The sequence below is a fragment of the Zea mays genome, chromosome 6, assembly GCF_902167145.1.
Source record: "Zea mays cultivar B73 chromosome 6, Zm-B73-REFERENCE-NAM-5.0, whole genome shotgun sequence".
Taxonomy (NCBI): Eukaryota; Viridiplantae; Streptophyta; class Magnoliopsida; order Poales; family Poaceae; genus Zea; species Zea mays.
In genome coordinates, this window is record NC_050101.1 from 57,955,161 (window position 1) to 57,980,411 (window position 25,251).

General features: G+C 42.7%; 1 pseudogene; it reads right to left on the reverse strand.

Moving 5' to 3' along the window:
* Window positions 1-1,803: 1,803 nt before the first annotated feature.
* LOC103643097 (uncharacterized) lies at window positions 1,804-3,866 on the reverse strand (annotated as a pseudogene).
* Between the last annotated feature and the right edge of the window lie 21,385 nt (window positions 3,867-25,251).

The window sequence follows — 25,251 nt, forward strand, 5'->3', positions numbered from 1 at the left end:
CGCACCCGGGCTACGACCAGTTCGCATGAGGGAACAACCAGACCGGACCAAGCATCACAAAACGCGCTAAAGACCTCGAAGGAGTCAAACCACTCCTCCGAGGCCTCGGGGGCTACACCCGGCGAGTGCGCTCGCGCGCACCCACCGGAACGAAACGCAACCGAGAAAGGTCGGTCCCCTTGCAAAAAAGTGTGACAAAAGCCTCCAAGCGAGTACCAACACTCCCTTCGAGGCTTAGGGGCTACTGTCGGGGACCATAATTAGGGGTACCCCCAAGACTCCTAATCTCAGCTGGTAACCCCCATCAGCACAAAGCTGCAAAGGCCTGATGGGCGTGATTCAGGTCAAGGCTCCGTCCACTCAAGGGACACGATCCCACCTCGCCCGAGCCCAGCCTCGGGCAAAGGCAACCGACCCAGGAGGATTCACGTCTCGCCCAAGGGTCCCCTCAAGTAACGGACGCACCTTCGGCTCGCCCGAGGCCCAGGCTTCACGGAGAAGCAACCTTGGCCAGATCGCCACGCCAACCGACCATATCGCAGGAGCATTTAATGCAAGGATCGTCTGACACCTTATCCTGACGCACGCTCCTCAGTTGACAGGGCCAAAGTGACCGCAGTCACTTCGCCGCTCCACTGGCTGACCTGACAGGAAAACAGTGCCGCCTGTGCTGCTCCGACTGTTGTGCCACCCGTCAGGGTGAGGCTGACAGCCGCAAAGACCGGCCTCAGGTGCCATAGGAAGCTCCGCCTCACCCGACCCTAGGGCTCGGACTCCACCACGACCTCGGAAGACGGACTCCGCCTCGCCCGACCCCAGGGCTCAGACTCAACCTCGACTCCGGAAGGCGGTCTCCGCCTCGCCCGACCCCAGGGCTCGGACTCAACCTCGACCTCGGAAGACGGACTCCGCCACGCCCGACCCCAGGGCTCGGACTCAACCTCGACTCTGGAAGGCGGTCTCCGCCTCGCCCGACCCCAGGGCTCGGACTCAACCTCGACCCCGGACGACGGTCTCCGCCTCGCCCGACCCCTGAGCTCGGACTCAGCCTCGACCTCGGAGGAGCCTCCGCCTCGCCCGACCTCGGGCTCGGACCGACCACGTCACAGGGGGGCATCATTACCCTACCCCTAGCTAGCTCAGGCTACGGGGAACAAGACCGGCGTCCCATCTGACTCGCCCCTGTAAACAAGTAATGATGGCACCCCGCGTGCTCCATGACGACGGCGGCTCTCAGCCCCTTACGGAAGCAAGGAGACGTCAGCAAGGATCCGACAGCCCCAACAGCTGTACTTCCACAGGGCTCAAGCGCTCCTCCGACGACCACGACATCACATGAACAGGGCGCCAAAACCACTCCGACAGCCACGACGGCATGTACTTAGGGCTCTGGCTCCTCTCTGCTAGACACGTTAGCACATTGCTACACCCCCCATTGTACACCTGGGCCATCTCCTTACGCCTATAAAAGGAAGGTCCAGGGCTCTCGTACGAGAAGGTTGGCCGCGCGGGAGAACGGGCCGACGCACAAGGCTCTCTCTCTCTCCCACGCGAGCGCTTGTAACCCCCTACTGCAAGCGCATCTGCCCTGGGCGCAGGACAACACGAAGGCCACGATTTCCCCTTACTGTTTCTCCCCCTTTGTGTTCCGTCTCGCGTCAACCCATCTGGGCTAGGACACGCAGTGACAATTTACTCGTCGGTCCAGGGACCCCCCCGGGGTCGAAACGCCGACAGTCTTACACGACCTACATGAGAAGCAAAAACATTGCTAGAGCTTGTGTCCCTTTACGTCACTGGTTCTCAAAAAGTTACTAAAAAGAAAATAAAACCGTACTGAGATGGATGATGTGCCTGGCGGAAGCCACCATGCTGACTCTGGCCCTGGAAACCATATAAGTTACCAGGCGGAACTGCAGAAATTGTTCTTGAACCAGCGCCTCCATGAAGCCACATTGCTGAATTATCACTCTGATATGGAAACAAAAAAATGTCAGAATGAAATGAACCTCCAAAACAAAAATAGGAACACGAAAACCTCATGCAACTAAAGAAGGCTATATAGATCCAACCAAGGGCACCAGAAGATGAACCAGAGCACTATGTCATCATTACCTGCTGTAGTGTTGCATAATATTGGGGTGTTTGAATTGTGTGCCTAAAGCTTCATCGAATCCCAAAGTTGTGGGTGCAGCGACAGCACCCTGATTTTGGCTGAAATTTCCAGGGATATTATTTGCACTTCCGAACCCTCCGTAACCAGAGAGTGATGACGGTTGTGGTAGGGTCGAAGCAGGAGGGCTGCTCTTGTATTGTGGCATCGGATACTTCATACCAGCTCCAGGCACGGCAGGAGCAGCAGATTGATGGAAAGGCCCATTACTTGAGTACGCTTGCTGGAATGGCGCTGAAGGTAAGTAATAGTTCTGAGGCAAATATGGATAGCCAACCAGGCTGGTAAAAGGCCTAAGGGGCAGAGTTGGCTGAGAGTATACAGGCAATTGTTGTGGGAGAGGAAGACCCAATGAAATGCTTGTACTGGGAACATGTCGCGTAGACTGAATATTGGGGAAGCCTCCCTGTTTTGAAGTCTGCAGAAAGTTCCAATAAAATAGTGGCTGATGCTGGATCATAAAGAAGAGAATAGTAAAGCAAAAGGCCCTAAATTGATTTAGCATAAACAAAGATAAATAGTGCAGCTGGGGCACTAACACATTTCCCAAACCTATTTTTTGCATAAACTGATGTGTGGTCAGCTGAGTAAACAAACGACCAACTAAATTATACAAGTTCCTAAATTACCCAATACAAAAGATTGCGGAGTATTAGTTCATCAATTGCACGAGACATGAGACACTTTGTAGAGATGCATAAACTCTGGGTGGCTAGATGAAACGATGAATAAACAACATCACACAATAGAATCACTTGTACGCTCCAACCGTAGGGAGCCTCGGCATGCGCAGAAAGAACTACCATACCAGGATGGGATGGCAGGAGGTGGCCTTGAGCAGCTACCTGACGTCCTCTCGCGCGCCCCTTAGCTCGCCCACTTCCTTCACCTCCTTCCATCCCTCAATTTTATCTAGGAACTTAACCTTCATCTTATCAATGATCCCCTTTGCCTCATCGATCCTGGACAAATTTTGCGCTCCTAAAGGGAATAAAAGGTAAACTACGTGACAGAGAAAACATGAAAGGATTTTAAGAGGACTGATGCAGAACACGTTGCTCATGTTGAGTCAAATGAAAACTTTAATAATCAACATGTCAGGGCAGTGTTATTTACCAATAGTGAAATAAAATAAACATATAGGATGAATAAAGAGCACCACAAGTGAACTGATTCAAGTAAAAATATAAGAATAGATCAAACAATTTTGTTGGCATTATACATACCCCTGTAACCTTTACATACGGTCCATCTTTGGCAGTCCTGGAATCAGCATCAGAATAGCGATTAGCAAACCCAACCGCGCCTCTGCTACCCTAACAAGCATTCTAGATCAGAAGTGCATCAACAAAACAAAATATGACCACAACAAATATCAGCAAAATTGCATTGTGAGGAGCCCCCAAAATGAAGCCACCTGCTATGAAACCGATCATAAAGAGCAGAATCACAACCTAGAGTATTGTCTTCGGAAAGCTTTCCTGAATTGAGTAACCATCTTCAGTGTTGAGATTAGCAACAACTTGATTGTGATCAAAGGAAATAACGCACATTTTCATCGATGCAGCAGAATCAAGTGGCCCATAAAGTGTCCCTTCCTCGTGTCCACGTCCATCGCCATAGCGACGCCCATGCCAGCCACCAGCGTGAATGTGTTCAGGTGCTGCTCCATGTATAGCGGCAACGATACCATGGGCACCCCGAACCATAGGTTCTCCAGGATGGAGTTCTACCCGTAGTGCGTGATGAAACCACCCATGGCCACGTGCACGAGGACCTCCTTCTGTGGCGTCGCTGCCGGTGGCCGCACCAGCTCCCTGTCGCTCATCCTCTTGACGAAGCCCTCTAGGAGCAGCTCCGCCAGGTCCGCGTCTATGGGGCTCCACGTGCCGTGCGTCGGTGGGCCGGGCAGCACTCGCCCCCTTCCGAGCGAGAGGACACCAAATCCGAGGAAGGTAGGACTGGATCCGCACACCGCGGCCTAAGGGACATGTCTAGGATGACGCGATGACCCGGTTGGAGCAGAGCAGGTCCCTCACCGTCGCGCACCTGGAACACGTGATGTCCGTGCCGCCCAGGCCCGATCTCGCGCTCTTCCTCCTCGTCCATGGTCGGCTTGATGGAGTCATAGTTCACGCTATGCAGAGTGAGGTTGTAGCGGCAGCACGGTTGTTGTATGGGTGGTTTCGTCACGCGGTAGCAGGGAGAGCTGGTTGAGGAGGTCATGGAGACGGACGGGGGAGACGACGAGCGGGGGTGGGGATTGGGGGAGGGCCGGAGGGGGGGAGTTGGCTGAGGCGCTGACCCGAGAGAGAGAGCGGTTGCTACGATACTGGGCCTTGGTCTGGGCCATAACAAGAAGATGGGCCTCCTAGGACGCGTGTGCTTCGTATTTGCAAGCTAAACTTAGTACCACATCGGCCACTAAACTGTGTACACACCTGTTTATAAGTTGCAGTGCGTATACAACTTGTGTAGTCTTGGTTGGTCATGGTTGTGACCCCACACAGATAACTTTTTTGGTAAAATTTGGTCATATACGCAGAGCGAAATAGAGAAGGTATGGGAATGGGAAACGTGGCACAGAGGTGTGGGAATGGGAAAACAGAGAAGAGGCCACGGTTGTGGGACCCACCTGTCAGACGATACATATACATGGGAATGGGAATGGCAGCAGAGAAGGTATGGGAATGGGAAACGCGGCACAGAGGTGTGGGAATGGGAAACAGAGAAGAGGCCACGGTTGTGGGACCCACCTGTCAGACGATACATGGGAATGGGAATGGCAGGACCAGGAATGGCAGCCTACCCCTTATCGTCTTAATAGTAGTAAAGATATTTAACATTGTACAATTTATTTTTAACTAAAACGTCAAATAAAAAACGGAGGAGTATTTGTTATGCCGCATGCACGTGTGATATGCTTGCGAGTTTATTTAGTAAATGAAATAATATTGGCAGAGAATGAATATAACTTAAAAACCTTGTTGGCGTTGATTTAGAAGTAAACACTAGAAAGAACTACCTAACGGTGCTCTCTGCGATGATGCAGACGGTCCACGACCTCGTTGTAGAAGCGGGTCTCCTTTGCTCGTGGGTTAGACGTTCCGCGCGTGCACATAAGGTCTTTTTGTTCGCAAAGAACCCTAGTATTCCCTCGAGGAGGGACCTCGTCGGGAGGAGAGTTTTAGGGAGTGATCCGGGATCGGCAGGCCACCTGGAGCGTCCCTAGACGGGGTAGAGTCACCTAGAGATGAAGTAATATGTCGAGAAAAACTAATAATAGGGCTAGACTAAGGCTAGATTACTTATACTCCTAATGAATGGGAAGAAAAATAAAATAAAGTAAATTTGATAAATAGATTTGATTTGATCGATTGTGGGGGCGTCAATCGACTGTACCCTTCATTTTATATAAGGGGGAGGTCTAGACACGTTACAAGTCGATTCCCAAACAAATCCCGCGGAATTTGCTAACAAATCTCGCAAAATATTAAGAACCCTAACTAATTCTTTCCACGCGTGGATCGTCCGCCTTCCCATTTTGGTACTCAACACATGCCCCCTGCCTATTGGTGGAGGTTGACGAACAAAAGAATCTATACTGCCAGCACACTTCGAGAAACAATAGATCTTACAAGTCATTATGTTCTTGAAGTAAGAATTAAGCCTGATACAAGTCACCAGTTTTTTCAATCTAATAGGATAACAATTTAATAGAGTACTAATGCATAAAGGTCGTTTAGGATTGCATCTTTTTCGGCCATGACTGCTTGATCAATTAGTCAATAGGCACAACATTGTGGTGTCCTAGCCCGAATAAGTAAGGGGATTATACATATAATACAGGTTCATCACTGACTACTCCATGTTTGAACATGACAACATATCTACGATGAATAGGCTGGTAAAAAGTACCATGTCATCACTGGATGAACATATGACACTTGTTGCATCGCCCTTGGTACCATTTTATTCGGCCATGTTGCCTTTGCGGGTGACCGGGATTGCTTTGTTGGCCGACTACAAGGGACAACCTTCTTACTTGCATATCCGGAGAGCAATTGATTAAAAGTAGGGCCGACTTTAACCAACCGACCAGATGTTTTAGAAGTATTTGGCCTCCACGATGTATTTATTGTTGTTGAGGCTTGAAAGCGTGTGGACATCACGACCTCTGGTCGCTATCGGACAGTCCTGTTGAGCCAACCAGACTATTTGTGTGGGTTTCGGACCGTCGGCTCCTAGGTGTCGGACTGTCCATGGCACGCAAGACAAGGAGCTTTAATCGACTGGCCAATCGCGGTTGCCCCCCGACGCCTCCGACCTTATTATTCCTTTTGTTTGGCGCCTTCTGAGTAATTACTCCTTGCGATATTTTTGGTGTGCGAGGACTGAGGACTACCAACGATAATATTTTTGTCTTTGTCTTTATCGGCCACATCCGGCCGAACCAAGGCTTTTTTATCCGTCGGTTCTATTATATTAACAGGAAATGGTTGTTTGTCAATTTGCATCTCCTGGAAACTCAATCGGCCCTCATTAATGGCCGATTGTATGTGCCGACGGAAAACATTACAATCATTGGTGGTACGAGAAAAAGAATTATACCACTTGCAATAAGCATGTCTATTTAGTTCATCTAGAGGAAGAATAGTATACATCACTTTAATGTTGACACATTTTAGTAGTTCATCAAATATTTTGTCGCACTTGGAAACTTAAAAGTAAATTTAACTTCTTTCTATCGATTCTTTTGAATCAGCTGTAAAGAAGAACATGCCGAAGGTTTGGCCTTTGTCGGCTAAACAAGTTCAGCAGTATATATATATATATATATATGTGTGTGTGTGTGTGTGTGTGTGTGTGTTGTTGGTAATGGAAGCCCCAGCCAGCGTAGCAGATACGCGTCGGATCGGAATGGGCCGATCGGGTCGCGCCGGAGTGTGGGCGCACTTATGCCTGTGTAAATAGATGTTATATTTTGCATAACAGAATGTGTGCACGAGGTGGGCCAACAACGTGAACGTGGGCCGGGGACGTGTTACCCACACATCGAGGTGTTAGTTCGTAACGGTGTTTATGCTAGTATATGTACTGATTCTAACTTGCATAAACTGAGATTAAGCAACAAATATTTCCGTGATTAGCGCGCCGACGATTCTGGAATGTAGCAGATACGCCCACGATGGTGGCCATGAGCACGCCCACGATGATGGATATGTGCATAGAAAAAAGGTAAGAATAAAATGTTTCCAAAGTAGATAGACGGTAGAATCCAACGTTTCTGCAAGTGGGCTGTTGCAACCGGTGCGACGAACAAAGGAAATACTCCCGCGCTGGAAAATGGTGGCGTCATGGGGTAAGGAGCCCATCGGAGAGGACACAACGTCGTCAAGTGTTAGTCGAACAAATCCATGCTTGGAGATCGTATCAATGGTGTAGGAAGAACAACTAGCTGGACATGGGCACACAGAAACTATCGTAGGGGCAATTACTCCACCGACAACATTGAGGGCGTCGGGGGTTGTTAATCATAACACATCAGATGCATCGAGGATGGCAATAAATCAAGGAGAACAATAGCTGACTACTATGCGAACTATAGGTTAGCATGAACAGGACACACCAGTGATTCTGCAAAGCCATGTAAGTACCTTATAACTAATGAGAATTGTGATTACTATATATTAGATTGTAGACGATATATGTAGACGTGCAGTATGCAGCGGTAATAGTAAAAGTAGTCGAACACTATGCAACATGTAGTTATTGGTATTTGTACAATTCTCATATACTGTCATATACGATGTTTTATTAGTGTTTATTAATTTGAACATGCAGTGACAATTGATCCGAGATTGGTACCTAAAGTTGGTATGACATTCAGTGGTGTGGATGAAGCATATCCATTTTCTAGTCGGTATGCATATGAAGGTTGCTTTCCATTGAAAAAATATAGGGAACGGAAAAATTGTAAGTGGTTGAATTGTTCGATGGAAGGAAAGAGTGCGGAAAGGGGGGGCAGCGAACCCAAAGGTACGTAATATCAGCTCAAAGCGGACGCAATGCAGGGCCGGGATGAAACTTAAGAAAATTTATGATGATGCCAAAGAGAGAGTTATATCGGTGCGTATTGATCTGCTGCACTTAGATCATAATCATTAATTCTTTAAGAAGGATACAGAAAAGGATCAATTGCAGTGCAACAAGACTCAAGATCCTGAATACATGGAGTTCATCAGTTCAATGCAGGAAAGCAGAATCCCACAACATTGTATTATGGATTATGTTTTAGAAATGCACGATGGTCCTGAAAACGTCCTTGTAACAGCACAAGACATGTATAACCTGTAAGTTGTAATTTTTTTATATTCTAATTGTGGATTGAAATTTGCATATATGTTGATATCGCACAATGCAAAAAATTGACAATAATTATAGGAAAAAGGCAAGGCAACGAGAGAGAAATGCCAATGATATGGCTAAGCTACTCTCTTTTTTGCATTGTGCAAAAAGGATAATCCACAATTTTTCTCTGACTTCCAGTTGGATAAAGAGGGAAAGATTTTGAGCATATTTTGGTCACATGCAAGCTAGGAAGGGGACTACATAGATTTTGGTGATGTAGTTACATTTGACACAACGCATAAGACTAATCAGTATGAAAAGCCACTAGGAATGTTTGTTGCTTCAAATCACCACCCGCAGTGCACCATATTTGCCTTCGCATTATTGGGGGATGAAATTGTTGATACATTTGAATGGGTATTCAACGCCTTCAAAACATGCATGGGAACCGAAGGGCCACGAGTGATGCTGACAGGTACGATTGATAATAATGTAGACAATGTATATATATCACAAATGTTTTAATTTTGTTTTTAATTTCTTTCTAACGTGCCATAAAGTCATGCAATTTTATCATTTATGATTGGAGATCAAAATCCTGCAATGCCAGTTGCACTCAAGAGGGTATTCCCAAACACAATCCATCAGTTGTGTCTATGGCATGTGCAAAATAGGTATATGCCTTTTTTAAACGAGTTGTATGCGAGGTTTGAGGAGGTGGACTTTAAGACAAGGTTCCAATCTATAATACATCATCCTTTGACTGAATTGGAGTTCGAGACTGTATGGTAAATGATGCTTGATGAGTTCCATCTACACGATAACATTACTCTCAACAAGATGTATGGAATACGTAAGGATTGGGTGCCTGCCTTTTTAAAAAAATGATTATTGTGGTATGATGTTGTCTACACAGCGTAGAGAAAGCATGAACAAGCTCGTGAAGAGTGCACATGTCGATGCAAACACTCCACTACATTAATTCACCAAGCAAATGATGAAGCTTCTACACAGTAGGAAGATGAAAGAGTCAAAAGAAGACGTGTGAAGCATGGTGAGTATAAAATATTATGGAGTAGTAATATTAAAATAAGTGTGGTCTAATTCGAAGTATGAACGACACAGTGTCAAAAGGAGACAAACACATTATATATGTTCGAGATAAGGGTTGCGAGAGCATACACAAGGGTTGTGATGAATAAATTCTAGGAGTCTTTGAAATATGCAACTGCGTTCAAGATAATACATGATCTAGATGGGGGTGCAAATGATTGGGTAGTGCAACATACTACAAGATCGAAGAAAATTGTGTGGGGACAACACCAATTCAATGTGACAGCTGATGAAGAATCCGGAAAGTGTACATGTGAGTGCAAACATTGGGAACATACAGGTATGTTGTACGCAATAGTAATTATATACATGTTGATAGGTTAATAATATCTACATTTATGTGAAAACACATTTGTAAAAATTCTTATGATCGATGTTTTTTGTAGGACTATTCTATGTGCATATATTACATGCGTTTATGCATCTTCAGATCGAACGAATACCTAAGGAATATATTCTACAACGATACACGTACTCAGCAAGGCAAGATGTTCCGTTTTCAAGAGATGATATGAATTTGAAGGGAAAGGATGGAGAGACAAAATCATATAGACAAAAGATGTTGCTTAAAAAGGCAATGAAAGTAGTGCATCATGCTAGTCTGTCGAAGGCGGGGAATGATAGAGCCCTAGCAGTAATGGATGAGCTTCTGGAAGTACTTTCGTGTTTGGAGACAGATATAGGAGTTGAGGAGGCTTGTGGAACTAGTGGGGATGATGGTATCTAGGTATGTGATGTTTTAGTATTCTTGGTAACATAGTATTCGTCCATGTACATTAATGATGTATAAAAAATTAAAATCACAGGACGATGGTGAAGAAAATAGAGACATTGAAAGAGATGGTGAATCGAGTGAAAGGAATGGCAACGGATTAACAGTAAATATTGATGCGTAATGAGTATATTCTTGTGTATGTTGAATTGCAAATTAGATATAATGTGCTTTCACCAATTGTTTTTTTCCAGGAAATTCAGATAGTATCTAATATACTTGGAGGGGGTGTGGACAATGTTCAAATCCCTATATCGATACGTTCCTTGGAACAGGTAATAATTTTAATCACGATATTGATTTGTGATTCTACATAAAAATGTGTTATTGGTTTGTGGATCTACATAAAAATGTGTTATTGGTTTATGTTTTTACTTAAAAATGTGTTGGCGGCTACATGTTAATTTGCAGGTGGACGCAGATATGAATGAGAGTGGTGGCCATACACAAAATGTAGATACTAGAAAGGTAATAGTGGTATTAAAGTGAATGTGGGACTGCATATTATTATATGCTGAAAACCAACTGTACTTTTGAACTGCAGAAACTGGATTTTGCTGTCGATGGGATAAGCTTGGCAAGACCAAATAATGCAAAACCAAAGGGAAGAACAATCAAGGGGAGTGAACAAAAGGTTATTAAATTGGGCGCATAAGGTAGAAAGAAGAAGAACAGGAAATGCGAGAAGTGTGGAATTGCTGATGGTCACAACAATCGAACATGTTTGTCATTGGAGGAGAATAGAGTTCGATTGGCTAGCCTTGCTAGACGTAAGAGAGGACGACCGCCTGGATCTAGGAACAAGGTTGGAAGTAACGCTCCTCATTGGAATGAGACAACAACTTCAAAAAACACGCAGTTGATATCGACAACAGTGAGTCACCCAGTGAGTAGTTATGCAAACATATTGTTTGAAATGGTGTATCGTATGTTATGCGAACATAATGTTTGAAATGAATGGTATAATGGAATAATATAAGCAAAACCAGTTGCGTTTGAAAGCGATGTCTATATAGTTGATTGTTGAAGTCTATGAAATGTGACATATATTTTGTACTAATGTTGCATAAGTGTGACTAATAAAACATCATATATGACAGTATATGAGAACTGTATAATGGATAAACTATATGACCATAAAAGTTATGAATGAGCAATATGCATATTAAATAAAAAATAACATAGAGCGTAACTATGGTCGGCATACCAATAAGTAAAGAGACAGCTTAACCAAAACATCACATTAAATGAATTGGTCATAATAATAGGAAATGTGGTATGCAGAAATCATGTATGCAAATTCACAAAAGAAGAACGTCATACCATCTAAAGTTCACATTTAAGATTAACCAAAGTATCAGAACATATGATGTTCACAAAAGAAAGCATCGTCACGTCCTACCCAAAGTATCAGAACATCTGATGTTCACAAAAGAAAGCTGCATAACAGCCTAAGTAATGTATCATATCATCTGGTGTTAACATCCCATCTAAGAAGCGTCCTAACATCGTTAACTAAGCTGCATCACCAAAATACCACAGTACAATATTGTGCTTATATTAGTCCATATCACATGGTCCCCTCCATGTAAATATGACACAAACTTGACTACTTGCGTGCAAACTTAAATCTTTGAATGTTTGCTGGAAGCGGTAGTGCCTTGTTGAGGCAATGAAATGTGAGGTAATATAGGGCATGAGCGTGTAGGTCTCGAGAATTGTCCTACAATAAAACCATAACATTAGTTAGACACACATATAGCTAACATGTACAACGAGGGCAACATGAAAAATTGCATTAGCATAGTCACTTACTGGTTGAATGTAAGAAGTGATAGCACCTGCCATGTGGTCATAATACTTTATATTTCTCATTACATAAAAGCCACAGTCGTTTGACCCTGGTTTCATTGTTGAACAATTTGGTGGCATATCGATTGGGAAGTTACCAAATTTGGGGAAGGATGCATTGGGGCAGACATGTTGTAAAGCTTTGCTCAACCTACTCATTATAACCCTAGCCCATGGGAATTTCCTTCCACATATATCCATTTGGTCATAATGATAGTCCTTCCATGCAGTGCCACCGAGTTCTATACCATACAGATTCGAATCTAAAATGTGGATGCATCGATTCTGTAGGTTGATTACGTACAGTGACCAATGCCCCCTACTAAGCATAGGTACCATTATCTGTTTATAAAAAAATATGTAAATAAGTTACATGGTGTTGTTTCACTACCATGATGAGTAGAATGTACAATTAATGTGACATGTGTTTTTAAAGGAAAGATGAGAGTGAAGTTGCAAATATGAACAATGCTCAATACTGTTTTGCATTGATCCAGATTGACCAACGAAGGCAGTGTGTTGTGTAAGCAATTCTGTAACACATTTAGGTCAAACGACTGAGGTGTCTTACTATGACGTTCCTGCTCCTCAAAATTTAGCAGGGCCTAATAACAATAGTTGTGAAACAAGAACCTACCCCAACATTGGCATCAAGTATTAATTTGTTAGTGGTCATAGTTCGACGATGATTTTTGGAATCATCGCGAACACATTCAATGAAACACTGCATGAATACGTTGTCAAGACACTTCCCATCTAAGAAGGATTCATAAATATCGAGACAGTTTCCACTGTATTCACCGTAATCTATGACAATCATGTATGATGATTTGAATAATATTGTTATATATTCATATTGCGTATGTCAAACAAACTAATAAATATGGTCTTCATGATTTGTGTAATCTGTACCTGCTTGGGTCAATGTCCTTGGAACACAATAGATCCCACAGAGAACGAACACAGTCGAGCTCTGTAAGGAGTGGAGCAGTTCCAGAATGTGTTGTGCATTTGAGTGTTTCATCTTGAGATGCAACCTGAAAATAATTGTTTACCATCAGAACAAATTTTTTAATGCCAAAAAGTGCAGTAGAGAAGATGTATGTTATTATACTAACATGGGAAGATGGTGTCTGGTCAAATACTGGTCCGCTGTCATTGTGTTCTATGTCATCTACAGTCGTGTCACCTCCCTACTCAAAAGTATATGCTTAGTAAAGTACTTACTATTTATTGTACTAATGTAATTGTAAACTGAAAGTATAACATGAGACAAAGGCTGCTAAACAAATTTTTTTTGCGGTGTCACATCAAATATCAGCAAACGGGTAGACGTATTTGATCTCGTAAAGGTGCATGTTGATGTGGGTTGAGGTGTGATATTTATTTTCCTCAACATGTTGTTTCGAACATCAGAGCAAAATTCCTGTTGACAAATAGTGTGGTTCGTGTCCAACTAAAATAAAGAAGCAAACAATATACACATGATGCGTAAAATCCAATGGGATTGTATATATTATCGGAGATGTACTGTATCAATGTTCGCTTCGTCGGGGCAAGTCTCTAATACTCTCCGAATATGCTGTTGTCTTTCATGAATTTCCTCTACCTGGGTACCGTCCAGCTGCGTCTCAAGCTGCGATGCTTGGCTTGACAGGTCCGGAGTGGGTTGGATGCCGTGTGTAGTGTGTCCTTATACAAAATATATTATAAATAAATTATGTGAAAACTTACATTATAGGCTAAACATTGCTGCATAGGTTAAAAAACAACCTGTCTGTAGTCTATGCATGATGCAATTATATCCATTAGACTTGAAAATATATAAGCAAGATGCATTGATGTAAATAATCCATAAAGTAGCAATTATTGATTTTTTACTGTGAATATAAAAAACTCTTTTCAAATGTACTCTGAATAATGTTCTACATGTATGGAAAATAGTGATAATTAGATGACTGACCTACTGAATCATCCGAATTTCTTGATTGTTGTGGCGCATCTGTCTCATTTTCTAAATTATCAGACTCAGCACGTAGTACCTCGTCGATCAACTCTATAAAGTTGTCTGCTAGATCATATTGCTTCTCAACAATCTTGCTAAGGGTGTCTTTTATGGCTAAGCATGCCTTGCCAACCTCCAAGTCATATCTAGCAAGTTTTTTGTGAATTTAGTACGGTGACGGGGTGGGAGCTAGTTGATCTTACTTGACATCATATCCTTGATCGATGGAAGTTGGATGTTAATGATGGGTCGAGCACTAGGGACGGGGCGCGGGGCATCATAAATGTTAGTCCTGCACCTCAGCAGTTTTTTCAGAAAAAATAGTAAAAATCGATCACCACATTCCTATTTGCTTTGTTTTCATAAATCTTAAAAAAAGATGTAGATAATTCAGCATAAATTTGCCTCGGATTGGTGATCAAATTGAGGTACAACTGAATAGCATGTCTCAGTAGAGCTTCGAAACTAAATAAAAATGTAAGTTGAAATTAATGGGAGTTGAAGTAAATGGAAGTGGAAGTTGAACTTAACCATAAGTTTTTATTTGAAAAATGGTACTCAAAACTAAGCACGTATATTTGACATAAATTTGTCAAAAAATGAAAATACATTTGTTTTAGTGTGAATATCTTACTTCACAATATCCGAATGGTTCGACCCCATGGTGTGTCTTCCTCTTGTTAGCTTTAGTCAACGCTTTTATGATATCCTTGTCAAAATATTTTATGCGAGGTGTATCAAATTTGTTTTGAGGGGCAAAAGCGGCATGCAGGTGATGCAGGTAATACAACTATAGAAAAAAATTTAATTAGTAAGTCTTGTAGAATGGATGTGTAAGTAAACCTAACAATCAGCATAAAATATGATATAACATGTCCCACAAAAAATAATGAGCTAAAAAGGCAATGGATGTACAGAAGACAAAATATATACTTACAAGAACAACAATCGAGCATCCGTATATTGTTGTAGAGACGTTTGTGGTGCTTCTTGTATGCCACTTCTTCGCCGCTTCACATAGGTCATTGAATATAAGCTGGCTCCAATCGGTCTCGTGAAAACGATGCATTTCTTCTGTCAAAAGCACTTTATGGTTTGTTATGCCCCAGCTAGCAGTAGGAAACAACAAACGGTTGAATAAGATAAGGAAGAAACAAATGATGGTGAGGTCATCATCATCCCCTTTCCTTAAACGATCTTGTAGCAATGTAACATTGAACTCATCTTTAGCCAATCCAAGCTCGGACCTCAAGTTACTTGCAGCAACTGCTTCATCAATCCCCAATGGTTTTCCACCACCATGATTTGGTACACCAAGGATAAGGTGCAAAGTGTCATTTGTGAGTTTTAATTCCTTTCCTGGACCAGGGCGAATTGTTCATGTCCTTGTGGTCAAGCTTATCCATCAGCCAGTGAAGGTGGGATCTACTGCAAAGCGCATCTACTGTCATATCAAGGATGTTCGAGAACCCTTTCCGCATTATGGCCTGACATTGTCTATCATTCAATATGTGAATGCTTGCAATTACATTGAGTGAGTTGCACCTGACATTGAGCCTCTGGTATAAAATATAAAAACAATTGTGTTACAACAACAGATTCTAATCAGAAGCTTAAGAATATGATATTGATTGATGAGTATGCACAAAAAAATAACATTTCACTCGTCGTATCTTGATGAAAAAAATATTCAACGCTACATCCGTTTGCAACAATTTATGAAATCAAAAGTAGTTGCAACCAACACTGTAATCATAAGTGGTTATCAGATATATATTCCATACTACAACTGATTACGTAAAATAATTATGAAATTTATATTAGCTGTAATTATAAGTGGTGGGCAAAAATAATATTAAAGTAAACATGAATAACAATTTAAATCCATATCTAACCTGTCGGGGGAGATCCTCCGCTTTTATCCTCTTTGTCACAACCTTTTTGAGAACTCTTGTATGGCTTCCAGCAACATTACGCTTCTTAACAGCTGGCATAAAGTCGTCATTGTTAGAACCCAGCTCTACTGTTTCATTGAGGAAAGTTGGTCTCTCAACATGTGAAGAATTTCCCTCAAGTTGACTTGGATTGGACTGTTCTGTGATAGGCCTCACGCGCGGATGTCAACGCTGAATTGTTATGCGTTTCGGATTAGTCGGGGGATGGTCCACGTGCTTCATGTTTTGAGCAGAATCTGCATGCATACTATACAGAGCTATAAACATAAAATTGTTGGATATGCAAATGAATTGATTGTGTGGTATGATTGAATCCACTCAGTACGTGCATTCTTAAAATAACCTAAATGTGTATGCTTAAAATGAAATAACCTGCTAGTTTCAATCACATTATGTTTTCAATAACATGCATAAACACCTTTGGAATTTTTAATAAAACTTGTAATAGTGGGTAATAAACCTCATTTAACATGTCAAAAAAGAACAAAAGAAATAAAACCAATGCATCATGCACACATTCTGTCCTATTTTATCGCTACCACAACCATGCAGCCAATAAACTTATAACTATTATGCATAAAAATCTAAATATGTTTCTATAAAAACCTTGCTATAAATGCTGATATATTAAAAATGACCTAATGGAATGGTAAATGTACAAACTCACTAAACATATATGAAATTGTGAATAAGTCATATACTCTATCAAAATCAACTAACTGTCTCCTCCTTTATCGCTACCAACATCATCCACATATAAAAGACTTATAACTGAAATGCATAAAAATGTGACGGAACCTCCCAAGGTATTAGGCCCACCTATAGTTGTCCTTGTCCTAAGGACCTTGGACAACCCTGTAGCTGCACTTAATCACTTGACAAGCTCATTAACTGTGTCCCCATCATTTCGCCCAAGACCTCTTCACCCGTCACGCATATATTACATCACATCAAAGAAAAATATAAGCATAAGCAGATTACAATAACTTAATTTACATTCATAAAATATATAGAGAGAGTATTATTATTACAATACTAGGGTATTATGAGTGCATAAAGTATTATTACAGACCAGGGAGGCAAAACACCCTCCCGCACAAAAGTTTATTGTTTTCAAAGTGGGAGGCAAACATCCTCCCGTAACCAACTTCACTGCTGGGGCTCTTCCTTGTGTACCACCTTTGAACATAAACAACAAAACTCTGTTGTTTCCTCACCTACAACAACATGGGTTCGAAAACCCTGAGTACGGAGTGTACTTTGCAAGTCTTACACAACAAAAGAAAAAGACTCAAGGATATGCTGGCTTGAGGGAGTCAAGGTAAGGCTATTCGAGAATCAAAGACTTTGTTTGCAGAAATGCTTACTAGTAGTGGATCCTTAAAAATCCAGTTTTATTATCAGGTTAAGTCATTACCTGAATCTAGAGTTCTTTCTACCCTAGTTCAAGCACTTGGCCTACACTAGTCATCTTTTGTCATCCCTTTTTACTTTACTGGATTGCTACGTGTAAGTCAGTGACCAAGTCTTCATATCCGAGAAGTAATGGCGATCCGAATCGATTAATACCCAGCTGGGGATCTCCAACCACACGACATATGTAACACTTAACCCTTGCATATGTCAACTCATCACCGGGTTTCTCAAGACCAGACCGGGTTCATGCCAATCGAGAGCACATATACACCACCGTCTAGCCTCTTGCCAACTAGGGTACACGCTACTCTCGCCATCTCTCCACTCCCATTGCGTGTTGGCCTTTCTGGTATTGGTCTGCCCAAGGCAAAGCTTACCCATGATGAGGCATGTGGCCAGTTAAAAGGTCATCGATCATTAGGCCTACATCGACACGGTCCTTAATCGACTCAGACGGAGACACTACACCAAGACTTCCTTCTCGTGCAAGTCACCCGCCCGATCTCGTTTTTATCATTTTCAATCCCAAAATTTGGTACTTAGCAGAGGTACATCTTTTCCGATGTTGAACCCATCACGACCATGATGGATCCACCATCAAGTTTTTATTTTTGAAAACATCCCATTCCATCTGAAGCATCATCTTTTGTTTAAAACAAAACATTTTGTTTTTCTAAAGCATGACTAAGCATCAGACACCTTTTAACAAAACATGTAATCAAGGAATGGTAGTCAATTCCAAGGAAGGAAATGCAACAATTGTGTAGCACTCAACTCCTATCACCTAATGCATCATTTTAAGTGATAAAGAATTTAAAACAACAAGGAAGGGGTAAATGCACCGGCGCTTGCCTTGTATTGTAGGGGATTCGGGATCTGTTCCACAGATATCAAAATAAAACTATTCCCGATAGGTGGAGTCTCAGTTGGTGGTGCAGTCTCTTCTTCTTCGACAATTACTTCTTCTTTGTTTTCTATACATAACCATATATATACATGAATGCTCATGTGATGTTATGAATATGCAGTTATGATAGAACATGGTAAATTATATCTTGAATATAACTTTCCTTCATAGTACACTTGGGTAACTAGGGTTTTCTGAGTCAGTACTCTATTAGGATAAGGCAAATATTACCTTAGAAAGCTAGGGTTTTGGGTTTGGGATCAAGCAATGTCCAAAGCATACCAAACTTTACTCAAGGGCTCTAATTATCAAATTAAGCTTATACAAAAAGTTTTATGATTTTTAGGGCCATCAAGTAATTTCTAAAATTCCAAAAGTATAAGTTTAGGCCTTCTTAAATGCTAAATAATTCATGGTTGGGACTAAAAATCTTGGAACTATTTTTATCAAATACTAGAGGAATTTAGAAGTCTAGTAAAATTGGTCCCATGATTTTATCATTTTTCTAGAATTTTCTATAAATTTCCTAAGCCTGGTAGAAAAAGAAAAGGGTAAAATGATGAATAGTGACGAGCTGAAACCATCCCGAATCGGCCCACGTCCAGGCAAAACGCGCTCGCACACGCCCGCGTTGTTCATTTTGCGCAGAGGACCTCGACTGTTTAAATAACTGGTTAAGAACCCTTGGCCACTATTCACTGTCTCTCTGACAATCACAGTTAGGTCCCTATACTTCTGTTTCTTCGCAATGACAGGTCCCCGATGGCGAACGCCGGTGAGCGCGCCCTCCAGTGAACGTGTACCAGCCGGAATACACAATGGTCGGGGCCCTAACTTGGCTAATACCAAATCCTACCCCTGGCGATCCTAATCCCTCCATCAATTGCATGATTTCGGCCCAGAGTTTGTCTGTCCACGGCGACGACGAATACCGGAGACAAATCGTGGTGTTCTAGGCGATTCAATGCGGTCTAGTTCAATCAAACGGGTCTGCGAGCAACAGGAGACTTGAGGGAGGCTAGAATAGCACACAGAAGGGCATGAACTAACCCGTAGACGACTGGCCATAGCGAGATGTCTCACAGCGGCGTTCCGACCGATTTGGGGAAAATATGAAATTGGGAGGCTCTAGTGAACGATTAGAGGCGAGAGCTGGTGCTTTGGATGCGTAATAACCTAGCGGAGCTCACTGGGGCAGCAATTTATAGAATCTATCGGGGGTGGCGTCTAATTTGAAGAAGGCGCGGTGGCGGCCGGAGAGAGAGGAAGTTCACTGGTGCGAGCTATCGTGGCTTTCACCGGGGTAGTGTCTCAGGCAATGGACAGGCTTCTTCAGCCGATTTACTATGACGTGGTAAAGCTTCGAGGCACGTGGCATTCCCGCTGCAGGCGGCAAACTCCGGTGAGGTTACCTAGACCGGCTGCTAGGCAAGTGGGTATGATGGCCAGCTCCCGGTCTCATCCACGATGAAGATCTTTTCACCCTGAGTCGTTATCCACGCGCCTACGGGCACGAATCGCATCGCCGGCACGAATCGAGGCGCGGGGTCACCGGCGGCGAGGTGCACTGCACCTGAAGATCTTCTTCAGGTTACTGTACGAGGCGAATTCCCTTCAGTGCGCCTAACAGAGCAGATTGAGAAGCTCCATTCTCCATTTTTCATGTGGAGAGCTATTGATCCTTCTGCACCAAAGTTGTTGCTCTATAAACCAGCTTTAATTTTGCTATAGCAACCATAGTCAGATTCCAAAATTCGTCCCAGGTCACTGTCAGTCAAAATTCAGATTCAGAGTTGACTGACAGCCCGACTTCAAGCCTATTTATCTCTAAATTTTCTATGTCACCAGGGCTTAGTCACTTAAGCAAAGTTGTACTTCTAACATAGCTTTACAATTTTGATGTATTGACCTAGGGCAAAATCCTTATGATTTTAGAGATATAGAGCTCCAAAGTTGACTTCAACACACTGAATTTCAGATTTAGTCACAAAGTACTTCATGTGACCCTTTTGCAAATAAGTCCAAATTTCATCATTCAACTTGCAAATTCTCGAATGTTAAGGTTACTTGGTTTGTGGTGCTCTTTCACTTTGATATTTGCACTTTGATCCAAAAGTGCATAGAATTTGCATTTACCCCCTAGGGTTCTAATTCGGGTTTTCTATGGTTTATTTTTAGGGTTTGGGCACATTAGGGTTTTTGGTGCCACCAAAGTTCATCAAATGTGATACTTTGTGAACATTTCTCATGGCTTTTGAGGTTTTACTCATTTTAGGCTACTACTACCCTCATGTCCTGTTGGGGGCCTTCGGCTTCCGAAGGTCCTCAAAAACGTAATTTGACTATGTTTTCCAAGAGAAATATGTGAACACCTCCTTCGAAGTTAGATTGCGAGTATACAAGAGCATGGTTAAGACGAAGCTTGACTGGGACGGCGATCACGACGAAGGATAAGACGATCACGAAGCTATGTGCAGAAGAGCTTCGGCATAACGGCGGGAAAGGGAAACCGACTTAAAGATGAAAAGCCAAATTAGACCTCGAAGAATTACTATAAAGTTATTGATAAATGTAAAGGGCATTAATGTAATTTTGCATGGGCTGCGACCCGTGCCTATAAATAGGTGAACAGTATTCCCGTACTGTTCACGCTGACTTGGCATTCACTTTTGCGTCACGCCTGTATTCTCATTCCTTCAAGCCGAAGGTACATTTGTAATTTACTATTGTTTACACAAGTAATATAAATGGAAATAGATTAATAATGATGTTTACAGAAATTATATTACTTTTTGTACTTTGTATGAATGTTCTCCATTTTTTATCATGATCGTGAAGGTATGTCCTCCATGACCTTCGTCCTAGATTCATTATATCTGAAGGGAAATAATAATCCAAAGGACGAAGGGCTTTGATATTTAACATTTTATGTTGCCTTGTTCTTGATTCATAGCATTTGAGAACAAGTCCCCAACATTGGCGCCCACCTCCGGTGAACTCACTTCCATTTTTTGAGCCTTGAACACCTTCGGCAAGCATCACCTTCGTCATGCCGCCAAAAAAAGCTTCAGCGACAGGGGCTGGTACTCTACAGCCGCTGGATCCCAATCAGGATGTCCTTTCTCTCAGGGAGGCCCGAAGTCAAAAGAGGAAGGCTACTAGTCCAACGCCTCCGGAGGACGACTTGGACCAGGAAATCCAAAACCTGGAAATGCTTCAGCAACAGGTTCAACGGAAGAAGGAGAAGATGGCTCGTCTAGCTGACCTTCAGAGGCAGATAGATGAAGCGTCGGAAGAGGTTCGTCATCTTGTTCAAGATGACCAGAGCCGAAGGCCTCAGCGCAGAGAGCTCCATCAGGAGGGTTTCTACAATGAGGAAGACTGGTATGAAGATTTCCATCATGGAAATTTTGCTTTTGATGATGCTTCTCCTTTGTCAACAGAATTACAGGCTACACCATGGCCCCAGTCTTACAAGCCACCTCAGCTCCCCATGTATGACGGTCATTCAGACCCGAAGCAATTCTTGATGAGCTATGAGGCAACCATATCTTCGTATGGTGGCAATACGGCAGTCATGGCAAAGTCTTTTGTCATGTCTGTCAAGAGTGTCGCTCAGACTTGGTACTCTTCTCTTCGGCCAGGGACAATCACCTCATGGCAAAAGCTGAAGGATATGTTGATAACTAGCTTCCAAGGATTTCAGACAAAGCCTGTCACCGCTCAGGCTCTATTCCAGTGTACCCAGGACCACGAAGAATACCTTCAGGCGTATGTCCGAAGGTTTCTGCGTCTGAGGGCATAGGCGCCAACAGTGCCCAATGAAATTGTCATTGAGGCCATGATTAAGGGGCTTCGGCCGGGACCTTCAGCGCAATACTTTGCCAGGAAGCCACCACAAACTTTGGAGAAGCTGCTCCAGAAGATGGACGTGTATATTCGAGCTGACAATGACTTCCGCCAAAGAAGGGAGGAAGCATTCAGGTTCTCTGAAATGACCAGGGGCTTCGGAGGAAGATTTCACCCGAGGCACGTTAGGTCAATTCATAACTCTACTCAAAGTGACGATCGAGGGAGCCAGCAGCAAAGGCCATAATACTCTTCACAAGCTTCGGGGCAGCAGCAAAGTTCTTTTCGGCCGTCAGCGCCAAGGGGCAGAGGCGCTAGGGGCTTCGGGGGAAGGTTTGGAGATCAGCCAAGAAAAATTTACTGCCTATTCTGTGGTGAAGACAAGGGCCATACCACCAGGATGTGCCACGTTACCATCCAGAAGCAGAAGGAGATAGCAGAAGCAGCAGCGCAACAAAGTCAGCCGAAGCAGGTCATGCATACTGCTTCGTATCATTCGCCTTATATTCCAGAATATGTAGGCAACCACCCTGCAGCTTCTGTTGCTTCGGCAAGCCAACCCCAAGCATCTTGGCAGCAGCCTCCACCGCCACCACCAACACAAAGAGGTCAGCAGCCAGAAGGGAGTCAGCGCATTAACCTTCAGCGGGACTTCAGAGAGGAGTCCGAAGCTCGCACAGTCAATAGCACTGTGCCAGAGTCGAAGCACATTTACTGACAAATATCCTACCTCAGCAGCAGCTCTCTCGCATTTTCATATTCACTATTACTTTCTTTTTAATAAGGAACAATTAAGGGTAGTTTTAATGTCTTTTATCACCTTTCAATTTTTTGTAATAGTTTCGCTTTTTTCTGTGATAAAAATATATCTTCTCCATAGGCCTAAGCTGCTGAAGCATGAGAATTTATGTTGGCAAGGAGGATTTTCAAAGTTATCAAAAACTTGTTCTAAGGAACAAAGTACAATTTATTCGAAGCAACAAAAAGCCGTTCCTAAGGGAGCGCAGTGTAAGTTTTCTGAGCCTATAGCGAAAAATAAGCGCTGATTCCGCTGAAAGTAAAAGGCGAAGAAGCTCCTAAGGGAGGCTTACAGCGAAAAATAAACGCTGATTCCGCTGAAAGTAAAAGGCGAAGAAGCTCCTAAGGGAGGCTTACAGCGAAAAATAAACGCTGATTCCGCTGAAGTAAAAGGCGAAGAAGCTCCTAAGGGAGGCTTACAGCGAAAAATAAACGCTGATTCTGCTGAAGTAAAAGGCGAAGAAGCTCCTAAGGGAGGCTTACAGCGAAAAATAAACGCTGATTTCATCAATCTTCGGCAAATATCATTTTGCACAACATTACATCATTACATCATTCGCATAGCATAACATCATACATCATAGTGCATCACAAATGCAAGAAGGGAGGGTTTTGATATTGATGGCCAAAGATTGTTTTAAAGAATTACTGACAAGGCACAAGAAATAGCCGCTGAAGAGTTATACCTTCGTCAATTACTGAAATGAAAGGATCTATTGGTTATTGATTTTACAAGGATTGATTATTGATATTTACGAAGCATGAAAAGAGGTGTTTTTTCGCCAAAGGCTCAAAAATGGTATGTGTATGATGTTTCATGCATCGTCAAAAATGCAATTATAAACAACTAATATGTTACACAATGTTACACGATTTTTGACAAACATTACAAACTAAATGTTTTTACAGTAGCATTTAATCTTCTTTTAAGACTACTTCTGCAGCTTCATTTAAAAGTTGATCAACAACTCTATCCATGATGGCTTCTGCCATTTGTCTAATTTCGTCATCCCCCTTTGTCTGAGGGCTTGGAGCTAGCTCAGCAAGTTTTGAGAAAAGAAAAGGTACGGATATATTATTACAAGCCGTGAACAAGTTCAAAATCAAAAGATTACATCGAAGAGCCAATTATCACTAATTAGTACCTATTTGCCCTTCGGGCTCTGTACTTTTCTCAGCATCCTCTGCTATTTTTCTAGCATCGTGGATGCCTTTTTCGCTCTTTTGAATAATTTCTTGAGCCATTTCTCGTCCGCCTTTGTCCCAAATATCGGTGAAAAATTTTCCGCCGACCATGCTTGCTTCGGCTGAGGGGTCTTTAATGTCTTCCAAGGACAAAGTAGCTTCGGACTGCGCTAAAGATTTTACATGCTCGCAACCTTTCCTCTCCAAAACAGTAGCAATTCCTCTAGCACCCGAAAAAGCACATATGTCTCCGCGGCTATTCAGGATTTCCTCGAAGGCCTCAGCTTCATGACTGATCCATTCAATCGGACCTTCAGGATTGCCCCTTGAGAAATTCTCTTCACTAGAGAATGCGCCAACGTTGGCGAAGCTGGATTTTATCTTCTTAACACACTCTATGGATTTAACATAGCATCTTCTCTGGGATGCATGAAGCTCTTTAACATTTATTTCTAAATGATTGGCCCATTGATCACTAAGCTCTCGTTTTGTCTCTTCAAGTATACGTTCTTCTTTAGCTCTAGCTAGCTGTTTCTGAAGATCTTTAATTTCACGTTTTTGGGCTTCAGCCTGGGCCTTTGAGGCAGCTTCGTCCTCTTTTATCTTGTCCACCAATGTAAGCAGAATTTTATCCTTTTCCAGAGCTTCGTTTCTCAGCTTAATAACCTCTGATCGTAGGTTGTTGAAAGCAATATCATAGCTCTCGTCTTCGGCATTCTTTTGCGCTCTCAACGCGTTGCTTAGTATTAAACCCTATATGTAAAAGAGTTGGTATAAGAATAAAAGAATGATTTGCAAATTATAAAATTTCCAAACACGCAGTTCTCATACCTTCAGGCTATTATATGCAAGACTATCTGCAAGATCGTCCTTCGT